Source organism: Bufo bufo, chromosome 2 (genome assembly GCF_905171765.1).
Source record: "Bufo bufo chromosome 2, aBufBuf1.1, whole genome shotgun sequence".
NCBI lineage: Eukaryota > Metazoa > Chordata > Amphibia > Anura > Bufonidae > Bufo > Bufo bufo.
Genome location: NC_053390.1, coordinates 591,437,013 through 591,460,942, shown reverse-complemented (window position 1 = coordinate 591,460,942; position 23,930 = coordinate 591,437,013). Strand labels below are relative to the sequence as shown.

General features: G+C 43.3%; 1 protein-coding gene across 1 annotated transcript in view; it reads left to right on the top strand.

Moving 5' to 3' along the window:
* LOC120989893 (bifunctional heparan sulfate N-deacetylase/N-sulfotransferase 3-like) overlaps positions 1-23,930 on the top strand; it is a 607,584-nt gene that overhangs the window by 433,457 nt on the left and 150,197 nt on the right. The window lies entirely within an intron of this gene.

Below are 23,930 nucleotides of genomic sequence, written 5' to 3'. Positions count from 1 at the left end.
GCTCCTCAGTCTCCTCCCCTCAGCACCGGATCAGGATTCCACCATCCAACAGGACAATCATGCCGTGGCCGACCTTCAGATGTGGCAATCATTCCTTTCCAGGTGGAACGGCATTTCCCTGTTTGTACCTTCCCCGGATTCAGAGTCACATACTGTCTTTTCCGACGCCGCAGCCTCTCGTGGGTTCACTGCGATATTCCATCCCCACTGGTTCTTGGCAGTTGGCCGGTGGAATTCACCTCCGACGCCGCTTCTCTGAGGTCATCCCCATTATTAGAACTGTACCCGATCATGGCAGCCGCCCAAGTCTGGGGCTCACTCTGGGCCAATAAATCAGTGATATTCATGACGGACAGCCAGGTGTTGGTAGATGTCATCACGAAAGGGAGGGCAAAGTCCCAGAAAATCATGTCCCTCTTGCATAAGTTAGTCTGACTGTCCTCGCAGTTTAATTTTCATTTCTTTGCATTTCACATTCAGGGGGCTAAGAATGTCGCGGCAGATGCATTGTCGCGTTTTAATTATGCCATCTTTTTCCAGGAACTACCAGATGCAGACCCAGTCGGTTCTCCAGCTCCGCCGTTCAGCTCCCTACTGATGGACTAGGGTCCCTGGTAGCCTCTGCACGGATCTTAGTTCAGCGTTCCTTAGCAACTAATACTGCCAGGAATTACCAAGCAGGATTTAAGGTCTTTCTTCAGTTTGTAGACACCCATCCACAGGGTGACCTGGACGAGGTCACCTTCCTCATGGCATTCATAGCTCATTGCCATTCTCACCGCCACCTTTCTTTCAATACTATCAAGTTGTATCTAGCAGGAATTCAGCACCATCGGATGCTCAACGACCCCTCTGGTAAGTCCATCATGGCAAACCAGGCCATCAAATCCACGCTTAGGGGTATTCAAAAGAATAGCGCGGGGGTTCAGGTCTGCAAACAACCGGTCTCTAGCGAACTGTTTCGCAAGTTGTCTTTAGCCCTGGACGGTTTTCCTTTTGGGCACTCGGCCAGCATCACCATCAACGCGGCCATGTACCTCGGGTTCTATGGGTTCCTTAGACCCGGGGAGTTCACCTGCGGCTCTTTCAGCTGTACCACCCTCCTCAAGCGACATCTCATCTGGCATGATAACCACTTCACGCTGTACATACCATCCACCAAAACTAATCAGGCGGGTCCTCCCACCGAGGTCGAGTTTTTCCCCACGTCCAATTGCTGGTGTCCTGTCAAGGTTCTCAAGGAACTCATATCCCTACCTCAGTCAGCTGCATTAGACGACCCGTTGCTCCCGTTAGATGGCAGGCCCCTTTATTCTGCCCATTTCATCGCTAACATCCGCATACTAGCGGCAGGTTTGGGCTACAATCCTAGCTCAATTTCCAGGCACTCCTTCAGGATAGGAGCAGCTTCCGCAGCTTCTAGGCATCAGGTTCCGGCCCATGTGATCTGTAGGATGGGTCGCTGGAGATCGTCATGTTTCGCACGATATATTCCCAATCCACAGGTTGAAATATCTAGAGCCTTTTGTTCTTTAGCTTTGTAAGTCTTATTTTGCTCAATAAATTATTTGCACTCTACACAGTGGCGGCCGTCATTATTTTGCCCACATATTTAGGCCTTACCTCGTAACTGGCTCCGGGCACACTCCAGCCAGATAGGTCAGGGCAGTATCCAGGCATGCCTCCTCTGTCCCACGCTCAGCTCTTACCACAAATAGTGAAGGCTGTGTACAGCCTGTAATTGTGGGAGGGGCTGCCTCATCTACTTATAGCCAGCGACCGGGAGTCAGAGGGCTCCACCCTCCCTTCTCCTTTTCTCAGTTACCTCTCCTTGGGTGGCCCACATATTTAGGCCTTACCTCGTACCTGACTCCGGGCACACTCCAGCCAGATAGGTCAGGGCAGTATCCAGGCATGCCTCCTCTGTCCCACCCTCAGCTCTTACCACAAATATATATATATATATATATATATATATATACAGTACAGACCAAAAGTTTGGACACACATTCTCATTCAAAGAGTTTTCTTTATTTTCATTACTATGAAAATTGTAGATTCACACTGAAAGCATCAAAACTATGAATTAACACATGTGGAATTATATACATAACAAACAAGTGTGAAACAACTGAAAATATGTCATATTCTAGGTTCTTCAAAGTAGCCACCTTTTGCTTTGATTACTGCTTTGCACACTCTTGGCATTCTCTTGATGAGCTTCAAGAGGTAGTCCCCTGAAATGGTTTTCACTTCACAGGTGTGCCCTGTCAGGTTTAATAAGTGGGATTTCTTGCCTTATAAATGGGGTTGAGTCCATCAGTTGCGTTGAGGAGAAGTCAGGTGGATACACAGCTGATTGTCCTACTGAATAGACTGTTAGAATTTGTATTATGGCAAGAAAAAAGCAGCTAAGTAAAGAAAAACGAGTGGCCATCATTACTTTAAGAAATAAAGGTCAGTCAGTCAGCCGAAAAATTGGGAAAACTTTGAAAGTAAGGGCTAGTTGACCATGAAGGAGAGTGATTGGGTGCTGCGCCAGATGACCTGGCCTCCACAGTCACCGGACCTGAACCCAATCGAGATGGTTTGGGGTGAGCTGGACCGCAGAGTGAAGGCAAAAGGGCCAACAAGTGCTAAGCATCTCTGGGAACTCCTTCAAGACTGTTGGAAGACCATTTCAGGGGACTACCTCTTGAAGCTCATCAAGAGAATGCCAAGAGTGTGCAAAGCAGTAATCAAAGCAAAAGGTGGCTACTTTGAAGAACCTAGAATATGACATATTTTCAGTTGTTTCACACTTGTTTATTATGTATATAATTCCACATGTGTTAATTCATAGTTTGGATGCCTTCATAGTCATGAAAATAAAGAAAACTCTTTGAATGAGAAGGTGTGTCCAAACTTTTGGTCTGTACTGTATATATATATATTTTTTTTATTAATTACACATTTATTTTGTGCCATACATTTTTTTACAATTGATAAAAAAAAATATAAAATTATACTTCTGCTGTATAAGAATACCTAATACATAAGAAACTACTGTGAGGTTTTTCTAGCACAGTTTAGCATTGAGCTTCCTAGCTCAGTGGTTAAGGTTCTTGCCTCTAATGTAGAAGGTTGTGAGTTTAAATCTTGGCAGAAACATTTCAGAAATAGAGGCTAAAAATAGACTTAAATACACTGGGTGTCCCCAAGCATACTAATAATGCTTGGGGATACCCCCTTCATGTTCATAGCACTGACTCCATATATGGACATAGCCATATATGGAGACAGAGCAGGGAACTAGAGTCCTGACTGTTCAGTAACACTGGGGTATTCCCCGTACAGCGATCTTCAGCATAGACCTCAGTGGGCCCCAGCACTTGCCAGAGTTTGCCTGCACGGACCGCACCCATATTCTGCAGACCCCAAAATGGTTACAGTTGTCTGCATGAGATCTTATAGATTATGTAAACATATATACATTTCTTGTCCTGTTATAGGCACGGCTGCTATAAAGAGTTTTAGTACTAGAAAAAGAAACCCTTGAGGACATTATAAGCAAGAAGTTATTAAATTTGCACATATAGTGAATGAAAAGGAAAATTAATTGGAAAATTGCTGGCTAGGGACTTCAGTTTACTCTAGTGACCTGTAAACATTTGAGCAAGCTACTGTAAAATTATGGAGCAATGAAAAGGGCCAGCCATATGTAATGTCTTTTAACCTCCAAGAGGAGTTACGATGAATCAGTGCTCATCAGTTATTCATTTGGAAGAAAAATAATAGTAAATACAAACCGTACACATATTATCCAGAAGGAAATCTTAAAAGAAAGACATACATTTAACCACCTCATAGCTAGGTCCTGTAGTACAAGAGGAGCCTATGGCATTTGGCAATAAGGAAGTCAACGCTCATAATGTTTGTGTTTTACTCGAGTAGGATGTGAACACTGGTTCTGTAATTTGTCTCATTCTGCAGATCTGATAGCTCAGCATAGCAATATTAAAATTAAGTGGCAGAATGTATTTGCTTCTGTTCAGATCTAATTTGGTTCCTGCTCCAAAATGTTAAGGGGCGATAAAATTTCCTGTTCTTGACAGATGTGTCCTGGGAGGCTATTCAAATGTGTACAATCCAGACAGAAAAAAGAGAAGAAAATGTACCCTTGGGCATATACCCTCATCATCAGCTCTCCAAAGACATTACATTAATCATCTCTATTCACTGGTTGGGTGACTGCGAGCAGTATTCAGTTCTGTTCATGGAAAAAAAGTTGTTTTTGTAAAAGAATGAATATTAACTATCTTTTCGTATGGATTGTAAATGCTTCAGGAAATAAACCCATTTTACTGTAGATACAAAACATACAGCAAAACGCTTTCTTCGAGTCCCTAGTTTTATTATAATAGGCTTAATTAATGTATGTGATGTTACAGTGACATTAAAATTCATTCTCATTATTATGAATAATGGAAGAAGACGTGCCTTACAGATCATTTCTCAGATACATGGTTCATAATGCAGATGGAATGAAAAGATATTCAGCTATTTTTATAGCGTTTTTTTTTTTTTGCTACAGCTTTGAAAACTAGAAAACGTTGACCAGAAAAATCTGAAGAATTAGTTCTTTCCAAATATTTCGACTAAAAACCTTGTGCAAAAGGAGCTTTTCAGGGGAAAAATAAAGAAAAAAAATTGCTTTGAGTCACAGAGGGATTTTTTGTTGGTATCAGTGAGTTTATTGCTGTTGCTTATATTAGACATGTTACTAGAGCTAGATCAATATTGGAATGAATAGCCCTCAATGTCAGCCTGGAATCAGGGTTATGACTGTATCATTCTCAGCCCAGTAGGAAAAAATACTAGATAAATACATTTCCTGCAATTAGAGATGAGTGAAGTATTCAGAAATTCGATTTGGCTGCTTTGCCGAATTTTACCAATAAATTCAGTTTGAGTTGAATTACTTTGTCACGAAGCGCATTTCTTTCTAAGTAGTGAATGCAATGGCAGGGAACAGCGATTGCGCTGCTCCCGATCTTTGTACCTGTCAGATGCCGCATACATACATGATCGTAGAATCTGATAGCAATAATTGGGTGTAAAATAAGCCAGCATCAGTTGTCGCCATCTTCATTGACGATTGACCATTGATCTAGCGCGAAGTCTTGAGCGGCCCATCATGACACTATCAAGTCGGCCAGCGTGGTGACATCATATGTCACCGTGTATAGGATTTTGTGTGAGATGGTGGCAGACGGCCCGTTGCGTGCAAATGGATGAGGTAAGTATGATTTATTTAGTTTTTTACTCAATTTCAGGGAAAATCGATTTGTTAACACGAAGCACAAGGAAATTTATCTTTGCGTTGAATCGACATTTCCCTGCAATTCGGATCGAAAAATTTGGTTCGCTGAATTCTTGGGAAAAATGTTTTTCGATCTGAATTCATTTGCGGCGAATCGCGTTAAAAAATGCCTATTTCCTGGCTACAAAAAGCCTTTATAGCGGTGCAGAACACTGTGCCTTGCAGTAACATGCATAGGGAGTTTGCTTTGGTAGTGAAATAATACTGTGTGTCCGTATGACATGCAGATGACAGGCGTCACTCTTAGAATCACTGCACACTTCACTTATTTGGACATTCGTGGGGCCAAAACTCACCAAATAACTCTAGTATGTACTCAGCCTTACAGGTTCATGTTAGCGCCAAGAATAAGAGCACTCCTTTTACACCGTCGTCAGCTGATTCCACATAGATGTCTACAGAACCTGTTCTGTTACACACTTATACAAGTAGAGTCCCCAGACAGAGTGGAGAGAGTGTCAGCAGTAAGTCTGTGTTGAGGTCACAGATTATTTTACCCTTCCTCTGATCCGTCAGAACAATAACCCACAAAAAAACAAATCCTGTCTGTTGAGCATCCGCCTCAACTCAGTCAGCATTTGGTCAGTAATCCATCAGTTTTGCTAATACCAAGAAAAACTGGAGTGGATCCAAAACAGAGCTGACACGTGAACAGAATATTTGCAAATCTTCTGTGTTTGTACCCACTTCTGCTTTTGGCTACCAAATCATAAGCCAGTTCTGATGGGATCATACAGGCCTTACAGCTGGTACACAGAGACGATCCATTGTGTGTCTCATTTTACCTTCCTTCTGACCAATCAGAAGAAAGGTCAAATAAATGATAATGTCGGCCGAGCCAAAAAGGCAAAATAGTGGCCCAGTCATGAAGTGGGGAGGGTGGGAACAGCATAAGAAGTCCACAGAGTGGCCCTATGACATAGTGTGGAGGTGGCAGCAGCATAAGGAGACCATAGAGTGGCAAGATGGTATAGTTTGGAGGTGGCGGCAGCATCAGGAGGACACAGAGTGGCACAATTGGCTAACTGTAGATATGGTCCAAGACAAGTTAAATAGGGTAAATGTGAACAGGGCTCCGGGTCCAGATGGATTACAAGTAAGAGTGCTTAAAGTGCTCAGTTCAGTCATTGCTGTGCTGTTTATAATTTTTAAAGATTTTCTACGTACTGGTACAGTGCCAAGTGAATGGCGCAAGGTAAACGTGGTGCCCATATTCAAAAAAGGATTAAGGTCCTTCACAGGTAATTATAGACCAGTTAGTTTCACTTCTGTTGTGGGTAAAGGACTCTAAAGGGACTATATACAGGAGTATGTGACTGTAAATAATATTATAAGTGATAACCAACATGGGTTTACCAAGGACAGAAGTAGTCAGACTAACTTTTTTTGAGGAGGAGTCTAGTAGCCTGGACAGAGGGGCGACTTTGGATGTAGTGTTTCTGGATTTTGCAAAGGCTTTTAATACTGTCCCTCATAGACGTTTATTAGGTAAAGTTAGGTTTATAGGCTTGGAAAGTATAGTTGGTAATTGGATTGAAAACTGGCTGAAGGACCATGTCCAGAGAATTGTAGTCAATGATTCCTATTCAGAATGTTCCCGGGTTATAAGTGGTGTACCCTAAGTGGTGTTTAGTGCTGGGCCCTTTATTCTTTAATTTATTTATTAATGGTATAGTGGACGAGATTAATAGCACCATTTCTATTTTTGCAGATGATACTAAGCTATGTAGAATCTATGGAAGATGTCCATATAATACAAGCTGACTTAAACACTCTGAGTGATTGGGCATCAACTTGGCAAATGAGGTTCAATATGAACAAATGTAAAGTTATGCATCTTGGTAGTAATAATCTCTGTGCTTCATATGTCCTAGGTGATGTAACACTGGAAGAGTCACTTATAGAGAAAGATTTGGGTGTCCTTGTGGATGGTAGATAAAATTACAGCATACAATGTCAATCAGCTGCTTCTAAGGCCACCAGGATATTTTCATGCATTAAACAAGGTATGGACTCAAGGGGCAGGAATGTAATACTACCACTGTACAAAGCGTTAAGGCGGCCTTATCTGGAATATGCAGTTCAGTTCTGGGCACCAGTCCATAGAAAGGAAGCACTACAGCTGGAAAAAACTACAGAGGAGAGCGAGTAAACTGATAAGGGGCATGGAGGGTCTTAGTTGTGAAGATTAAAAGAATTGAATTTATTTTGTCTTGAGAAGAGACGTCTAAGGGGGGACATGACTAACCTATACAAATATATAAATGGGCCATACAAAAAATACGGTGAAAAACTGTTCCATGTAAAATGCGCTCAAAAGACAAGGGGGCGTTGCCTCCGATTGGAGATGAAAAAGTTCAGTCTCCGGAAGCATCAAAGTTTCTTTACTGTAATAACTGTGAATCTGTGGAATAGACTTCCTCAGGACGTGGTCACAGCAGGAACAGTGGACAGTTTTAAAAAGGGTTTAGATGAATTCTTAAAAGTAAACAACATTAATGCTTATGAAAACGTGTAGAAATCTGAGTCTCAATTCTGGCATTCACGTTCCCACCTATCCCTTGGTTAAACTTGATGGACTCTTTTTTCAACTGTATTAACTACATAACTATATGTAACTATGTAATTACAGAGTGTGGAGGTGGTGGCAGCATCAGGAGGCCACAGAGTGGCAAGGTGACATAGAGTGGAGGTAGGAGCAGCATCAGGAGACCACAAAGTGGAAAAATGACATAGTGTGGAGGTGGGTGGCAATAAAAGTACCCTTTGAAGATGGTTGGTGAAAGAAGGAGCACTTGGCATCTGATGTGTGGCATCAGGCGGGTGGCAGCATCAGAATAGTAGCTGAGGCAGGTAGCCAGAAGAAACCAGTCTCTTTTGTCAAAGTGTTGGTGTGGGACCATGGATGATCCAGTCTGATGCATCAGTAATTGGTGGGTGGAAATCCTGGCTGATCCACACCTGATTTATCTTGACAAAGATCTGTCTCTCCACATTTTGGATGGACAGGTGAGTTCTCCTTGGGGTAACTATGGCCCCGCCGCACTAAACACCCACTCTGATGCCACACCACTGGCCGGGCAGGACAGCTTTTCCAGGGCAAACTCGGCCATTTTCTGCCACAAATCCAGTTTGTCTGCCCAGTAGTTCAACGAATCTTCAATGATGGCTGGCAGGATGCACTCCAAGTATGCCAACAGCGGCTGGTTTAGGTTATGCTCCAGGTCTAGATGCTGCTGCTGGTGAGTAGTTTCATAAGTGAATCTAGACTCAGGCTCATGATGATGAAGGTGGTACTTCTCCTGCTACCCCTCTCCTCCCTAGCAGCCATAGCAGTGGAACGTGAGAGCAGAGGGCCCCCCGGTTAGACCTGCGAGAGGATGGAAGATGGCACAGATAGGCAGCGGTCAACTGACTACATAGGATGTCTATATAGTAGTTCAGTTTGTCCTCCCTCTCCGCGGGTGTAAAAAAGGCTCCCATTTTGGACCAGTAGCGAGGGTCCAATAAGGTGGAGAGCCAGAAGTCATCCCTCTGCCGAATTGTGACAATTCGACTGTCACTACCCAAGCAAGTGAGCATGCAGAGGACCATTTGTGCAAGTGACTCGGAGGGACTCCCTGCCTCCATCTCCACTGCATACTGCCACAGTGTGCCTGGGTCATCTGCCTCGTCTTTCTCATCTCCCTCTTGCTCCTCCGGCTGCTCCTGCTTCTCCTCTCCGGTCTCCTGTGTAGAAAAACCACCCATTTTGCTTCACATTTCTTGTGCTCCAATGTCCTCCTACTCCTCCAGTTCATCCCCCACAGGGCTCATGTGGCCGTGACATCTAGGTGCCACGTCTCCAGTTCCCTGAACAGCCAGATTTACAAGCATCTGTTCCAGGATATGAAGCAGTGGAATGACATTGTTCATCCCGTAGTGCTGACGACTGGGTGACTGACAAATAACGTGGCCTCCTCAAAGGGCCTGAGCAAAAGGCGGGTGTCATTCATGAGATGCCACTGGCTGACATCAAAGTTACACAGGGGAGTACTCCTGTCCACTTGAATCATCAGGAAATCATTTATGACCTTTTTCTGTTCGTACAGTCGGTCCAACATATGGAGGGTGGAATTCTAATGGGTGGAAACGTCACATATCAGCCTGTGTTGAGGGATGACATTCTGACTCTGTAGCTCGAGGAGTGTGTGCTTTGCGGTGTACGAGTGGCTGAAGTGCATGCAACGTTTCCTGGCCATTTTTAGGATGTCCTCCAGATGGGTGGAAGACTTCAGGAAGCTCTTGACAACCAGATTGAACACGTGTGCCATGCAGGGCGCATGGCTCAGCCCTCCTTGATGCAGCGAAGACATAATGTTCTTCCTGTTGTCGGTCACTATGATTCCGATTTTGAGTTGTCACGGAGAAAGCCAGGATTAGATTTCTTGCTGAAGGACTCTAAAGGGACTATATACAGGAGTATGTGACTGTAAATAATATTATAAGTGATAACCAACATGGGTTTACCAAGGACAGAAGTAGTCAGACTAACTTTTTTTGAGGAGGAGTCTAGTAGCCTGGACAGAGGGGCGACTTTGGATGTAGTGTTTCTGGATTTTGCAAAGGCTTTTAATACTGTCCCTCATAGACGTTTAATAGGTAAAGTTAGGTTTATAGGCTTGGAAAGTATAGTTGGTAATTGGATTGAAAACTGGCTGAAGGACCATGTCCAGAGAATTGTAGTCAATGATTCCTATTCAGAATGTTCCCGGGTTATAAGTGGTGTACCCTAAGTGGTGTTTAGTGCTGGGCCCTTTATTCTTTAATTTATTTATTAATGGTATAGTGGACGAGATTAATAGCACCATTTCTATTTTTGCAGATGATACTAAGCTATGTAGAATCTATGGAAGATGTCCATATAATACAAGCTGACTTAAACACTCTGAGTGATTGGGCATCAACTTGGCAAATGAGGTTCAATATGAACAAATGTAAAGTTATGCATCTTGGTAGTAATAATCTCTGTGCTTCATATGTCCTAGGTGATGTAACACTGGAAGAGTCACTTATAGAGAAAGATTTGGGTGTCCTTGTGGATGGTAGATAAAATTACAGCATACAATGTCAATCAGCTGCTTCTAAGGCCACCAGGATATTTTCATGCATTAAACAAGGTATGGACTCAAGGGGCAGGGATGTAATACTACCACTGTACAAAGCGTTAAGGCGGCCTTATCTGGAATATGCAGTTCAGTTCTGGGCACCAGTCCATAGAAAGGAAGCACTACAGCTGGAAAAAACTACAGAGGAGAGCGAGTAAACTGGAAAGGGGCATGGAGGGTCTTAGTTGTGAAGATTAAAAGAATTGAATTTATTTTGTCTTGAGAAGAGACGTCTAAGGGGGGACATGACTAACCTATACAAATATATAAATGGGCCATACAAAAAATACGGTGAAAAACTGTTCCATGTAAAATGCGCTCAAAAGACAAGGGGGCGTTGCCTCCGATTGGAGATGAAAAAGTTCAGTCTCCGGAAGCATCAAAGTTTCTTTACTGTAATAACTGTGAATCTGTGGAATAGACTTCCTCAGGAAGTGGTCACAGCAGGAACAGTGGACAGTTTTAAAAAGGGTTTAGATGAATTCTTAAAAGTAAACAACATTAATGCTTATGAAAACGTGTAGAAATCTGAGTCTCAATTCTGGCATTCACGTTCCCACCTATCCCTTGGTTAAACTTGATGGACTCTTTTTTCAACTGTATTAACTACATAACTATATGTAACTATGTAATTACAGAGTGTGGAGGTGGCGGCAGCATCAGGAGGCCACAGAGTGGCAAGGTGACATAGAGTGGAGGTAGGAGTAGCATCAGGAGACCACAAAGTGGAAAAATGACATAGTGTGGAGGTGGGTGGCAATAAAAGTACCCTTTGAAGATGGTTGGTGAAAGAAGGAGCACTTGGCATCTGATGTGTGGCATCAGGCGGGTGGCAGCATCAGAATAGTAGCTGAGGCAGGTAGCCAGAAGAAACCAGTCTCTTTTGTCAAAGTGTTGGTGTGGGACCATGGATGATCCAGTCTGATGCATCAGTAATTGGTGGGTGGAAATCCTGGCTGATCCACACCTGATTTATCTTGACAAAGATCTGTCTCTCCACATTTTGGATGGACAGGTGAGTTCTCCTTGGGGTAACTATGGCCCCGCCGCACTAAACACCCACTCTGATGCCACACTACTGGCCGGGCAGGACAGCTTTTCCAGGGCAAACTCGGCCATTTTCTGCCACAAATCCAGTTTGTCTGCCCAGTAGTTCAACGAATCTTCAATGATGGCTGGCAGGATGCACTCCAAGTATGCCAACAGCGGCTGGTTCAGGTTATGCTCCAGGTCTAGATGCTGCTGCTGGTGAGTAGTTTCATAAGTGAATCTAGACTCAGGCTCATGATGATGAAGGTGGTACTTCTCCTGCTACCCCTCTCCTCCCTAGCAGCCATAGCAGTGGAACGTGAGAGCAGAGGGCCCCCCGGTTAGACCTGCGAGAGGATGGAAGATGGCACAGATAGGCAGCGGTCAACTGACTACATAGGATGTCTCTATAGTAGTTCAGTTTGTCCTCCCTCTCTGCGGGTGTAAAAAAGGCTCCCATTTTGGACCAGTAGCGAGGGTCCAATAAGGTGGAGAGCCAGAAGTCATCCCTCTGCCGAATTGTGACAATTCGACTGTCACTACCCAAGCAAGTGAGCATGCAGAGGACCATTTGTGCAAGTGACTCGGAGGGACTCCCTGCCTCCATCTCCACTGCATACTGCCACAGTGTGCCTGGGTCATCTGCCTCGTCTTTCTCATCTCCCTCTTGCTCCTCCGGCTGCTCCTGCTTCTCCTCTCCGGTCTCCTGTGTAGAAAAACCACCCATTTTGCTTCACATTTCTTGTGCTCCAATGTCCTCCTACTCCTCCAGTTCATCCCCCACAGGGCTCATGTGGCCGTGACATCTAGGTGCCACGTCTCCAGTTCCCTGAACAGCCAGATTTACAAGCATCTGTTCCAGGATATGAAGCAGTGGAATGACATTGTTCATCCCGTAGTGCTGACGACTGGGTGACTGACAAATAACGTGGCCTCCTCAAAGGGCCTGAGCAAAAGGCGGGTGTCATTCATGAGATGCCACTGGCTGACATCAAAGTTACACAGGGGAGTACTCCTGTCCACTTGAATCATCAGGAAATCATTTATGACCTTTTTCTGTTCGTACAGTCGGTCCAACATATGGAGGGTGGAATTCTAATGGGTGGAAACGTCACATATCAGCCTGTGTTGAGGGATGACATTCTGACTCTGTAGCTCGAGGAGTGTGTGCTTTGCGGTGTACGAGTGGCTGAAGTGCATACAACGTTTCCTGGCCATTTTTAGGATGTCCTCCAGATGGGTGGAAGACTTCAGGAAGCTCTTGACAACCAGATTGAACACGTGTGCCATGCAGGGCGCATGGCTCAGCCCTCCTTGATGCAGCGAAGACATAATGTTCTTCCTGTTGTCGGTCACTATGATTCCGATTTTGAGTTGTCACGGAGAAAGCCAGGATTAGATTTCTTGCTGAAGGACAGCAAGGAACAGGACAGTTCCTCCCCTGTATGACTCAGTTCGCCCAGGCAAACGAGGTTCAGAACAGCATGACACCGCAGAGGGGCACTGTGCATGGTCCCTGCAGTGGCGGCTGAGGACACGGTGGAGGATGAGAAGACAGAGGCGAACATTGTCGCTGGACCAACAGCGTAGCAACGTGGAGGCAGAAGCGGCGTAACCTGGCCAAGTTGCTGGTGTGGCTGTGCAGGAACCACATTCACTCAGTGGGCCATAAAGGACATGTATTGTCCCTGACCGTAGTTACAGCTCCACACGTCGCTCTGCCGTGCACTTTGGCAGACACCGACAGGTTTAAAGACCGTCCCACCTTTTGTTTTACATATTTGTGCAGGGCTGGTACTGCCTTTTTGGCAAAGAAATTACGGCTTGGGACTCTCCACCTTGGCTCGGCACAAGCCATCAGTTCTCTGAAAGGTGCAGAGTCTATCACTTGTAAAGGGAGGGACTGCAGCAACTTGGCCAGGAGCACGTTCAGCTTCTGCGCCGTTGGATGAGTGCACGCATACTGTTGTCTCTTGGCAATTGCTTTGGTGATTAATTACTGATGGAATGCGTGATGAATGTAGGAGGAGGAGGAGCAGGAGCATTAGGACCGGCAGATGATGGGAAGGACTTACAGCTCCCTTCGGCTGAGGTGGTGGAGCTTTGACTGCCTGAAATCTGGTGCGTGCCAGTGGGTGATGCAGCAGTTGTTGTGGCAGACTGGACCACCACATCGGAGACACGGTTCTCCCAGGCCATTTTATGGTGATGCTGCATATGTTGACGCAGGGCTGTGGTGCCAACATTGGCACCCGGGCCACGCTTCACCCTCTGCCCACAGATTTTCACCTCCTCCGGCGGCTTAAAAAAAACTGCCACACCGCCGGGTAGGTGATTTTACCCCCAACACTACGCACTGACTGATTGTAACTGAAGTACTCGGAGCATATCCTCCCCTGTGTGACTCTGTTCGCCCAGGCAAACGAGGTGCAGAACAATGTGACACCACCGTAACACAGCAAACTGGACTTTAGAATACATCACTGTTCCGCAGAATCGCAATTAGGCCCTAATTTTTTTCTACTTTTATACAAAAGGCTTTTCAACAGATAAGGTCAATGCTGAACGGCGAATATATTTTTATTTCACCAGTAATACATGGCAAACTGGGCTTTAGAGTATATCACTGCACTGCACAAGAGCAATTCGGCCCTAATTTATTTCAATTTTTGCAAAACACAACAGGCTTTTCAACAGATAAGTGCAACGATGAATGGCGAATATATTTTTATTTTGCCACTAATACGCGGCAAACAGGGCTGTAAAATATCTCACTGCACCACAGAACGGCAATTAGGCCCAATTTTTTTTCTACTTTTACACAAAAGGCTTTTCAACAGATAAGTGCAACACTGAACAGCGAATATATTTTATTTCGCCACTAATACAGTTCAAACTGGGCTTTAGAATAAATCACTGTACCGCTGAGTGGCAAAGATATTTTTCCTTTTTCCACTAATACATACAAAAAAGGGCTTTAAAACAGATAACTGCACCTCTGAGCGGCAAATATATTTTTCCTTTTTCCACTAATACACACAAAAAAGGGCTTTAAAACAGCTAGCTGCACCGCTGAGTGGCAAATATATTTTTCCTTTTTCCACTAATACACTCAAAAAAGGGCTTTAACCCCTTAAGGACTTAGGGCGTACCGGTACACCCTCTTTCCCGAGTCCTTAAGGACTCAGGGCGTACCGGTACGTCCTGACTTTAAATCGCGATTGCGGTGCGGCGGGGGTTAATCACAACAGGATGTTCGCTGAAATCATTCAGCGGGCATCCTGTCACAACCTGCGGTTTGCGGCTTTTACCATATCCGGCGGGCGGCAGTGCCATCGGGTCCCCATGCGCCTGTAGGGGGGACCCGATGGCAAGGAAGGCATCGTGCTGCCTTCCGGTGACGAGCCTGTGAGATCCAGCCCCCTGGACCTCACAGGCCGGAAGCTGTATGAGTAATACACACAGTATTACTCATACAGCCAATGCATTCCAAAACTATGGCTCTCAGAATATGGAGACACTAAAACATGATTAAAACTTACATTAAAAAAAAGTATACAAATTAGGTATCGCCGCGTCCGTATCGACCGGCTCTATAAAAATATCACATGACCTAACCCCTCAGATGAACACCGTAAAAAAAAAAAAAAAAATGCTAAATAAACCATTTTTTGTCATCTTACATCACAAAAAGTGTAATAGCAAGCGATCAAAAAGTCATATGCACCCCAAAATAGTGCCAATAAAACCATCATCTCATCCCGCAAAAATCATACCCTACCCAAAGTAATCGCCCAAAAACTGAAAAAATTATGGCTCTCAGACTATGGAAACACTGAAACATGATTTTTTTTGCTTCAAAAATGAAATCATTGTGTAAAAACTTACATAAATAAAAAAAAGTATAAATATTAGGTATCGCAGCATCCGTAATAACTTGCTCTATAATAATATCACATGACCTAACCCTTCAGGTGAATTCCGTAAAAAAATTAAAATGGTGTAAAAAAAAGCCATTTTTTGTCACCTTACATCACAAAAAGTGTAATAGCAAGCGATCAAAAAGTCATACGCACCCCAAAATAGTGCCAATAAAATCATCATCTCATCCCTCAAAAATCATGCACTACCCAAGGTAATCGCCCAAAAACTGAAAAAATTATGGCTCTCAGACTATGGAAACACACAAATCATTGTGTAAAACTTACATAAATAAAAAAAAAAGTATACATATTAGGTATCGCCGCATCAGTGACAACCTGGTCTATAAAAATATCACATGATCTAACCTGTCAGATGAATGTTGTAAGTAACAAAAAATAAAAACGGTGCCAAAACAGCTATTTCTTGTTACCTTGCCTCACAAAAAGTGTAATATAGAGCAACCAAAAATCATATGTACCCTAAACTAGTACCAACAAAACTGCCACCCTATCCCGTAGTTTCTAAAATGGGGTCACTTTTTTGGAGTTTCTACTCTAGGGGTGAATCAGGGCGGCTTCTAATGGGACATGGTGTCAAAAAAAACAGTCCAGCAAAATCTGCCTTCCAAAAACTGTATGGCATTCCTTTCCTTCTGCGCCCTGCCGTGTGCCCGTACAGCGGTTTACGGCCACATATGGGGTGTTTCTGTAAACTACAGAATCAGGGCCATAAATATTGAGTTTTGTTTGGCTGTTACCCCTTGCTTTGTTACTGGGAAAAATGGATTAAAATGGAAAATATGCCCAAAAATTAAAATTCTGAAATTTCATCTCCATTTGCCAATAACTCTTGTGGAACACCTAAAGCGTTAACGACGTTTGTAAAATCAGTTTTGAATAATTTGAGGGGTGTAGTTTCTTAGATGGGGTCACTTTTATGGAGTTTCTACTCTAGGGGTGCATCAGGGGGGCTTCAAATGGGACATGGTGTCAAAAAAACCAGTCCAGCAAAATCTGCCTTCCAAAAACCGTATGGCATTCCTTTCCTTCTGCGCCCTGCTGTGTGCCCGTACAGCAGTTTAGGACCACATATGGGGTGTTTCTGTAAACTACAGAATCAGGGCCATAAATATTGAGTTTGGTTTGGCTGTTAACACTTGCTTTGTAACTAGAAAAAAATTAAATTATTAAAATGGAAAATCTGCCAAAAAAGTGAAATTTTGAAATTGTATCTCTATTTTCCATTAATTCTTGTGGAACACCTAAAGGGTTAACGACGTTTGTAAAATCAGTTTTGAATACCTTGAGGGGTGTAGTTTCTATAATGGGGTCATTTTTGGGTGGTTTCTATTATGTAAGCCTCGCAAAGTGACTTCAGAACTTCCTGAACTGGTCCCTAAAAATTGGGTTTTTGAAAATTTCGGAAAGATTTCAAGATTTGCTTCTAAGCTTCTAAGCCTTGTAACATCCCCAAAAAGTAAACATGAAGTAGACATATGGGGAATGTAAAGTAATAACTATTTTGGAGGTATTAATATGTATTAAAAAAGTAGAGAAATTGAAACTTGGAAATTTGCAATTTTTTTACAAATTTTTGGTAAATTTGGTATTTTTTTATAAATAAAAATGAATTTTTTTAACTTCATTTTACCAGTGTCATGAAGTACAATATGTGACGAAAAAACAATCTCAGAATGGCCTGGATATGTCAAAATGTTTTAAAGTTATCAGCACTTAAAGTGACACTGGTCAGATTTGCAAAAAATGGCCAAGTCCTTAAGGTGAAATAGGGCTGAGTCCTTAAGGGGTTAAAGGCCTTTAGTGATTTAAACACCTGCTTTTAGCTCCAGGCATGCAATTCTAATAATGGTGGACATTTATCAATAATGGAGTAATTTGTGCCCAAAAAATACTTGCATTACATAACGGTGATTTGTTTCACCTCATATATGAAAAGGTGCGCTCCACTTTTAAAATGCGACTTTTTAAAAATGTAAATGTAATTATCCGCATATTTCTTTCAATTTGCAACATTTTAGTGCCATTTTTGTGACTTTTTTAAACCAAAATTTTCCTGCCAGACCACACCTGCGACTTTTGAAGCATATCTGTGACAATTCCAGTTGTAAATTGCGACTTTTGTCTCAGACTCTGCATTTTTGGTATTTTTTTGTTGAATGTCAGTTTACTGACAGAACCTTGTTGTTTAGTTCATTGATATTAGATAAAAATAATTGCATCCTGTTTTAATACTTACCGATCTTTCTGCCATAAATGTGATAAATGAGGCATAATATGCGGTAATTTGATAGCCCCGCCCACTTTGACATTTATAACTCATTTCTGACGTGATGCACATTTTTGGGTGAAAATTCTGAAGAAAACAGTTGTTCTATTTGGCGGAAATCAAAACACCATTCTGTTTGGCGCATTTTATGCCATAATTCTGGTGTAACATGCTTAGTAAATGTCCCCCAATGTTTTAATGTGACATGTAAACATTTCATGGAAGTGAAAATGTTACTTATTGGTGTTTTCTCCTTCATGATCTTTGCTTCTTCTTTCCATGTATATTTTCGAAAATCCCATTCCAGGATTTATATAACAAGCTGCACTAGGAAGGATGTCAATCAATCAATCAATGATGGCCATGAATGATTTTTATTTATGACTAAGATTGAGTAGGAATGATATGAGCAAAATTGCAGAATTGCACTGCAGCTTAGTGGTTTGTTGTAAGATCTAATGATGTGGTCTTACTGCATTTACCCATTTAGTCTTTTATTTTTATTTTTTATTACTCCATCATATGCTGTAACTGGTCAGTTTTACAATGATGTGGGTTACAATGAGCTTAATAATACGAGTATCATGCTTTAGGAAAGAGGTTTGAACCCATCACCACAGGATCATATTGTTTGCAGTCTTATGTAGCTCAGGATGAGAGTGAATTTGTACAATTCTCCCTATGGTGGTTAGAGGCCGCCTCTTTGCTTTTATTGTACAGCTTATTTACCTAGGAAATAAACAGCTAATAAATATTTCTTGACAGTCCCTCTATGGTTGCAAACAATGACAGATCAATATCTGCTGCACAGGGTTACAGTTCAGGTGATAAAGATCTGCTCCTAAATCTTATTTTCTTTTCGGCAGAGAGCTCTTATAAGTCTATCAAGCCGAAAAAAGCAAGAATATTATTTCTTCTGTCCTATGCTTTTAAAGTACTGCACTGCTGACCTCTCCAAAGTTATTGAGTCTTTATAAGTACGGGCAGTCTCTTACATGTTTCACTTGGGAAAGAAGCTGAACTCCTTGCAGAAAACCAGGCTCAGTGCACACACAATGTACAACTGCTTGACTGTCAATTCAAAGCTGAATAGTTGCACAATACTGAGCTACCGAGTGACACTTATTTATTTCACAAGGTGTATTTGTATTCCAAAAAAAGGTGTTAAATGTACAATAATGATTCAAATAAAATAATGTGAAGAATGGCACTTTCATAGGATAACAAATACATATTTATTATTACACAAAGTACATATAAAACCTCTTAAAAAGCTAACATGTACCCATGCCTGTCCAATATATACAAGAGGTAGGTAAATATCACAGTAAAGTATAAAACAATATTGTGGGTACACAACCAAAAATAAATAAACAATCAGGGTGCTAAACAACCATACTAAATATAATATAAAGCAAAAAAGGGAGAAAGTAGTATGGCAATTAGAGATGAACGAATTTCATGTTATGAAATTTGTTCACCCTTCGTTTGGTGGTAAAAGCAGAATTGCGTTATGGATTCTGTTACCACGGACCATGATGGAATGCATAACGGAATGCCTTTAGAGAAATTACGTTATTCATTCCGTCATAATAGAAGTCTATGGCTGCATAATGGATCTGTCCCGTTTCCGTTATGCAGGAGAGGGCTCCACTGCATAAAGGAAACAGGACAGATCCGTTATGCAGCCATAGACTTCTATTATGACGGAATAATAACGGAATGCCCAGGGGTCAAGTCCTGGGAAAAAAAAGTCTGGGAACTCACCCAAGATCCACTGCAAACCCCCCCCCCCCCCCCCCCCCAAAAAAATATATATATTTCGCAGAAAATTCAGTGCAACATTTATTGTAAAGTGCCAGTTTACACAAACAACTGCAAAATTAACTTGAAATAAGCAAATATATATAGGGACCAGCACCAATCAGACAATGGGGGCATATCCTAGCGATATGCCCCCATTGTCTGAGATGGGAAAACCCCTTTAAAATACAATACATGTGAATGGCCTTTTGAAAGCTACGTGTAGCAGAAAAAAATAAAAAAGTACAGAAAATCTAGCATGCTGTCATTTGTGTCGCTGCGGACTGAGCCAAATGTACACATTGTGATCAAAACAAAACAAAAACTCCCCTTATATATAATTTACTTACAGTTCTGAAGACTCAGGGGTGCTGGCTGGCTTAGCCTCAGGGGTGCTGACAGGCTTGGCCTCAGGGGTGCTGACAGGCTTGGCCGAGCAGAAGGAGTGTGGGACTGTGAGGCCTTTTTTCTCCAAGCTGCTCCGGATCAGTGCTCTGGGCAGCTGGGCTCCGGGCTGGAAGTGGGCACAATAAGAAAAAAATATTTTTCATTACACCTCAGGTCAGACCACCAATCAGACCCCCAATGTTAATCAGACCTCAGCTAACAGCCCCAATAAGATCCCCAATGTTAATAAGACCTCAGATGACACCTCAGCTCAGACCCCAATATGAATGACCCCCAATCAGACCTTAGATAAGAGCCCCAGTGCCTCTCATCAGCCCCCCAGTGCCTCTCATCAGCCAGTAATAACAGCCCCCCCCAATCATGTGGCAGTAATACCAGACACCCCCCAAATTCCCCAATCATGTGCCAGTATACAGGGAGTGCAGAATTATTAGGCAAGTTGTATTTTTGAGGATTAATTTTATTATTGAACAACAACCATGTTCTCAATGAACCCAAAAAACTCATTAATATCAAAGCTGAATATTTTTGGAAGTAGTTTTTAGTTTGTTTTTAGTTTTAGCTATTTTAGGGGGATATCTGTGTGTGCAGGTGACTATTACTGTGCATAATTATTAGGCAACTTAACAAAAAACAAATATATACCCATTTCAATTATTTATTTTTACCAGTGAAACCAATACAACATCTCAACATTCACAAATATACATTTCTGACATTCAATAACAAAACAAAAACAAATCAGTGACCAATATAGCCACCTTTCTTTGCAAGGACACTCAAAAGCCTGCCATCCATGGATTCTGTCAGTGTTTTGATCTGTTCACCATCAACATTGCGTGCAGCAGCAACCACAGCCTCCCAGACACTGTTCAGAGAGGTGTACTGTTTTCCCTCCTTGTAAATCTCACATTTGATGATGGACCACAGGTTCTCAATGGGGTTCAGATCAGGTGAACAAGGAGGCCATGTCATTAGATTTTCTTCTTTTATACCCTTTCTTGCCAGCCACGCTGTGGAGTACTTGGACGCGTGTGATGGAGCATTGTCCTGCATGAAAATCATGTTTTTCTTGAAGGATGCAGACTTCTTCCTGTACCACTGCTTGAAGAAGGTGTCTTCCAGAAACTGGCAGTAGGACTGGGAGTTGAGCTTGACTCCATCCTCAACCCGAAAAGGCCCCACAAGCTCATCTTTGATACCAGCCCAAACCAGTACTCCACCTCCACCTTGCTGGCGTCTGAGTCGGACTGGAGATCTCTGCCCTTTACCAATCCAGCCACGGGCCCATCCATCTGGCCCATCAAGACTCACTCTCATTTCATCAGTCCATAAAACCTTAGAAAAATCAGTCTTGAGATATTTCTTGGCCCAGTCTTGACGTTTCAGCTTGTGTGTCTTGTTTAGTGGTGGTCGTCTTTCAGCCTTTCTTACCTTGGCCATGTCTCTGAGTATTGCACACCTTGTGCTTTTGGGCACTCCAGTGATGTTGCAGCTCTGAAATATGGCCAAACTGGTGGCAAGTGGCATCTTGGCAGCTGCACGCTTGACTTTTCTCAGTTCATGGGCAGTTATTTTGCGCCTTGGTGTTTCCACACGCTTCTTGCGACCCTGTTGACTATTTTGAATGAAACGCTTGATTGTTCGATGATCACGCTTCAGAAGCTTTGCAATTTTAAGAGTGCTGCATCCCTCTGCAAGATATCTCACTATTTTTGACTTTTTTGAGCCTGTCAAGTCCTTCTTTTGACCCATTTTGCCAAAGGAAAGGAAGTTGCCTACTAATTATGCACACCTAATATAGGGTGTTGATGTCATTAGACCACACCCCTTCTCATTACAGAGATGCACATCACCTAATATGCTTAATTGGTAGTAGGCTTTCGAGCCTATACAGCTTGGAGTAAGACAACATGCATAAAGAGGATGATGTGGTCAAAATACTCATTTGCCTAATAATTCTGCACGCAGTGTAATACCAGACCCCCCAATCACGTGCCAGTAATACCAGACCCCCAAATAATGTGCCAGTAATACCAGACCCCCCCCCAAATTCCCCAATCATGTGCCAGTATAATACCAGACCCAATCATGTGCCAGTAATACCAGACCCCCCCAATCATGTGCCAGTAATACCAGACCCCCCTAATCATGTGCCAGTAATACCAGACGGTCCAGACCCCCCCCCAATCATGTGCCAGTAATACCAGACCCACCCAATCATGTGGCAGTATTGTAATACTAGACCAGACCCCCCAATCATGTGCCACTATACCAGACCCCCCCCCCCAATCATGTGCCAGTAATACCAGACCCCCCAATCATGTGGCAGTAATTCCAGGCCCCCCCCAAATTCCCCAATCATGTGCCAGCCCAGTATAATACCAGGGCCCCCCCAAATTCCCCAATCATGTGCCAGTATAATATAGTTAAAAAAATAAATAAATGCACACTTATACTTACCTCTTTGGAGCGATGCGATGCAGGCCTCTTCCAGCCTGTACGGCTCAGGCCGCCGGCGCGATGACGTCATCGCGCCGCCTGCGCTGGCCTCTGATAGGCTGCCGGCCTAGTAGTGCCGGCAGCCTATCAGAGGAACAGGAAAGGGACACACATCCCTGCCCTGCTCCTCCGCAGCCTTCTGTTTGTATCGCTGTCCTGAGGACAGCGATATAAACAGAAACAGATCACCATGGAGATGAGCGCTTCGCTTCCACAATGGAATCGCTCATCTCAGTGCCTGCCCCGCCGCCGCTGCACACTGCCTGCCCACAGACCATGCTGAAAGGGAACGGCGTTCCTGCAATGAAAAAAGTGCAGGAACGCTGTTCCCACGCGTTCCCCCTCGACTCGACCCCTGGGAATGCCTCTAAAGGCATTCCGTTATGCATTCTGTCATAGAATTGCTAAACACACAGAAGGGCTGTCATGTAAGGCACCCATCCATACGCCACCCCCCTGAAAATAATAGCACCACCACTATGCAGCAAGAGAGAATAAGTAAAGTGTGAGTATCAAACATGTAAAGCACATTAAGCAAATAATAATGATAATACTACAATACAAAACCTCTGTGGCCCGCACAGGGATATGGGTAAGACACCAGACGCTTATCGCCATGGGTGTCAGCGTACTGGTTGGCTATACTGTATTAAAATAGGTTCACCAAAGAAAACATTTGAGAATTGCATATATAAAAAATTCCTTAGGCTCAGTTCAGACCTGAGCGTTCTGAAAGGAGCGCTCTGTATGCGCGATTGTACGGGCGTTTACAATCGCGCATACAGAGACAAGCGTACACACAGTGTCGCGCGTTCCCGAAAGTCTATGTACGGGAACGCGCGACAAGCGCCCAAAAAAACGCTCCTGTACTTGTTTGAGCGTCGGGCGTTTTACAGCGCGATCGTACGCGCTGTAAAACGCCCAGGTGAGAACCATTCCCATAGGGAAGCATTGGTTTCTCCTTGTTGAGCGTTTTACAGCGCGTAGGAACGCGCTGTAAAACGCTCAGGTCTGAACTGAGCCTTAAAGGAAGTTCTCCAGAAATGGTTTAAAAGGGCCACCGCCAACCTTTCTTACAATATGGTTGCTTCCACTTGCACAGCTGCCTGGGGGTGGTGAGAGGTGAGGCCTTACTACATTAATCTACTGTACAATAGATGGTAATGATGTGATGCTGCCTATGATATGCCAACATTGCTGTATGTAATATAATCAAGTGCCAGAGAGTATTGTGTAGTGACCCCCTCCCTTCCCCAGGCAGCTCTGCAAATGGTGGGAACCATTCCTGCTTATGTTCTAGGACGTTCTAGGTTGCTGGCAGGCATTTTAAATCATCCCCAGAGAACCTATTTAATATACAGTTTTACTGAATTTGCTAATTACTTATATGTGACTTTCAGCTTGCTTGGACTATCAGGGGCATAGCTGGAAAAGGGGAACTATGAGACATGTCTCCTGAGAACTGGGGC